General features: G+C 36.2%; 1 pseudogene; it reads right to left on the bottom strand.

Moving 5' to 3' along the window:
• Positions 1-2,478: 2,478 nt before the first annotated feature.
• Positions 2,479-3,171, bottom strand: LOC128117622 (carcinoembryonic antigen-related cell adhesion molecule 15-like; annotated as a pseudogene).
• Between the last annotated feature and the right edge of the window lie 717 nt (positions 3,172-3,888).

The raw sequence follows: 3,888 nt of genomic DNA, 5'->3' as shown, positions 1-3,888 counted from the left end.
TTTGTTAGTGATTTCTAATTGAATCCATTATTAAGGAAACCATACTTTATATGACATACTTGATTTTGCATCTGTTTTGGTCTATTTAATGACCATGGAAATTATCTATCTTGGAAAACTTTCAATAAACATTTGCAAAAATTATGAATCTGTTGTTTGTTATATTTGGTAGATGTGAATATGATAAAATTCAAGAATAATGTAGTCCAACATACTATGCAGTTGCTTTTATCTGGTCTGTTTATTGATTACTTAAAGATTAATGGCCTCTTTCACAAAAATAGGGATATTTTTTACCTTTTAAGTTATTAATTGCTCCAGGAATTTTGATTATTTATGCTATATACATTTATGATTAGAAACATCATATATTTTTGAAATAATACTTTTGTTATAGTGTAATACTTATTTTTGACTCCAAAAATTTTGTTTCACAAAAATATACTTTATATAATATTATATAAAAATTATGCATATTTTCCCCTCATATTTTCATAATACATCTATATAATCATGTGGATGGTATGACTGGTGGTTATTCATATTCAATTTGACTGAATCACTCTGGAAACACCTGTGTGCCTTATGAATGTGTTTCCAGAAAGGTGTATTTGTTTGACAAAAGAAGACCTACCCTGAATTTTGGAGTCATCATTCCATGAAGTAAGGTCAGAGACTACTAAAGGAAAGGAAGTAGGCTTAATATAAGCATTCATCTCTCTGCTTCCTGACTATAGATGGAATGTGAACAGTTTATATGACCTCCCTTCCACAATAGACTAGACACTGAAGGTACATACCAGCCTTAATTCTTTCATAGGTTGCTTTGGACAGCTATCTTTCCATGGCAAGGAGGAAAGTAAAACAACTAATACACAACTTCATGTCATTTGCCTTCAATTTTGTCTAATTCATGATGATTTGAATATGGTACATGGTACATATCCAGAGAAACTACTTTAAATTGAGCATTACATATCATTTTAAGTTGCATATTGTAAGTTTGACTACGTAGCTTTATTATTCTTTGCTATGAAGATTTTAATGCATAAATATAATTGTTGATAATCCATAGAAATTGATGTTTTACCCTTTCAACTAGAAAGTAGAAATACTGTCATCCTATAGGTTATTTCACTCCCAATAGATAAGATATTGATTTTTTTCTTATTTTTCTAAATATATAAAAAGCTTGAAATTGAATTATAATATATTTCTTTCAAATGTCAGATGTATTTTTTAATTTTGTTTTTGTTTTTGGAATTATGGTTTCTCTGTGCAGCCCTGGCCATCTTTGAACTTACTCTGTAGATCAGTGATGGCGTCAAACTCAGAAATCTGCCTGCCTCTGCCTCCCAAGTGAGTTCTGGAATTAAAGGATATACCTTTAATCTACCAACACCAAGCATAATTATTTTTTTTATTTGGGGGATTAGAGTATAACTATTCATTTTCAACCCCCTCTTTTCTCCTTCCAAATCTTCACATTTACCTTTCCTTCTTCTTTTTCAAGTCTATGACTACTTCTTCATTAATTATTGTTATATGCATATATGTATATGGATATAAATATGCATTCCTCAATATAACATGCTCAGTCAGTATAGTGTTGCACCTATGTACATTTTCAGGACTGACCATTGGGTATTGGACAAACAATTGGTGTGCTGTTTACTGAGGAAGACTATTTCTTCTACTCTCAACATTCTTTAGTTTTTAGTAGTTCTTTGCGTAGAATTGAGGCCTCAAGGTCTTTTCCCCAGTTCACTTTAGCATGCTTGTTGTTGTTTTCTTGTTCAGCACATGTTTAAAAGAGCAGTCATGTTGGTGAGACTTTAGTAATGCCAAATATATCTTAAAGGAGAAAAATGCTCTATTCTTTTTTTTTTGTTGTTGTTAAGACAAAACAAGATCCTGTGCAAGGTCACACTGAAAAAAATACCAGACTCAGGACAGGAAACTCAGCACATGGATCCTTTATGTCCAGGGATTTTATATCTATGCAACAAACTATCCAAAATCATATATCCACAGTGAAACACGTCCAGGCTGATCCCTGTCATTATTCCAAATTCACATGGATGACTCAAGTCTAGGAAGCAAAAGCAGTGGGCTTCAGGAATGGTCTGAGCGTGAGAGAAGATATGTTTAGCTCTATGCAGACACTGCAGCATTTTAACCCCGACTCTGAACAGCCGTGGTTTTTGATGAGCGTGAAGCTCCTGACAGTTCTCTCTGTATCCTGAGGGCTGGGTTCCTATGGGATTCAGAACCTGAACCCTACTTATCTCCTTTGGAATTCTGTTCCTGTACCAAGGTCTTTTTAAAATCATTGCCCCACTGTGTAACTGGGATGGCCTTGCACTCACGTTCCTCCTGATTTGTGTTTTATTTGGGGATGGAAGGTTTATGTTGCCATGATGGCTATCTGTGTCTGCCGTGATAACTTCCTCCTATGACTTTTATATGCTTTGCACACTAGGGACATAAAATCCTCAGTGCTCTGGTGTAGGAAGAGAGAAGACAATAGCCAGAAACCAACACAAAGAGCAGTGGGCTAGACTTCCTGGAGCTGAAGGAGTTGGAAACCTCAAACTGATAGATAGATCCCTGTATCTGCCCTCCAGACACCTGTGCTCTTCAGGTGACAGAGTGGTTCTCTGCGTTAGATTGAGGGGCTTGTAATTGAAGAACCATTTGTTGTCATTTCCAGTGTCAGGTGACACACGGGTGAGAAATGCAGCACTCCTTTGTCTCCTCACTCTATTGTGGTTGACTTGGATGGTGGGCTGTGTCAGTCTTGTACACTTGGAGGTAGACATGTGTTATTTCATGTTGATCATGTGTTCCAAAGGTTTCTAGGGTGTAGGTTCCCGTATCTTCCTGGGTAACGTCCTGGAGCATCATGGATCTGTCCTTATACATCTCTTCCTTGTCTCTGGTTTTAATCCCAAGTTTAAGTAAATCTGTGTCCTTTTCATAATGGGCAATTGTAAAATCTTTATTTACATCTTTCCCTTTGTACCAGTGAAAAGAGAGAAGGTTCTCTGCCTGAATAGAAACAGAGAGAAGAACCTTCCCCTCTTCAGCAGCAGAAAACTGCATTTCTTTAATAGTTCTTAGCGCCAGGGTGGGGGAGTTCCAGCAAGTTAAAAGTGAGGCTCTTCCCATGAAGAGAATCTCTCTAGTGCTGTCTAATTCATAATCCTAACATTTCCTCTCTGCTGGTAATGGCAGCTCCTTTCACACAGAGGAGACTTCCATGCCCTCAGTACAGTCCCAGGCCCTTCTCCATCATCCTTCCACCTCATTTCCCAGTCTGTCTTAAAAGCCCCAATCCACCCAGGTCTCCCTCCAACATCGCTCTATTCTTTTTAACAGTACATTTGCTGTTTTACTTGCTTGTCCTTAATTACTGAAGTCTCAAAGTTTTGTTTCTTATGATTTCATGTTGGTCTGAATATTTTTCACAGGCTTGGTTAATTTATTTATTTTTTGTATGGAAGTACTCTTTTTGTTCTTTGGTTAACACATTATACAGATGATAATGTCTTAGTGTAATAAACATACCATCATATATACATCATACATGCATAAGATGATAGCCTTAGAAGAAACTTAAGAGTATGCAAGAACTAGAGAATTATTCATATTATCAATTTCTACTTTTTTCACAGTAGTATGTATTTTGCCAATATGGATGAAGGATGGCACTCTGAATGACACTTTATATATTTCTACACATTAAAAATTATTCTACTCTTTTGACTTTCATTGGTTACATTGTGTCCCCCAATATATTGAGCACCCTAATAAAACTTATCTGGGGTCAGCGAACAGAACAGCCACTAGATTAGACATGGAGGCCAGTAAATGATGTGTAGCTAG

This window comes from Peromyscus californicus, unplaced genomic scaffold, assembly GCF_007827085.1.
Source record: "Peromyscus californicus insignis strain IS unplaced genomic scaffold, ASM782708v3 Scaffold_10__1_contigs__length_136768540, whole genome shotgun sequence".
Taxonomy (NCBI): Eukaryota; Metazoa; Chordata; class Mammalia; order Rodentia; family Cricetidae; genus Peromyscus; species Peromyscus californicus.
Note: the sequence above shows the minus strand (reverse complement) of the source record. Positions and strands in the feature narration are given on the sequence as shown.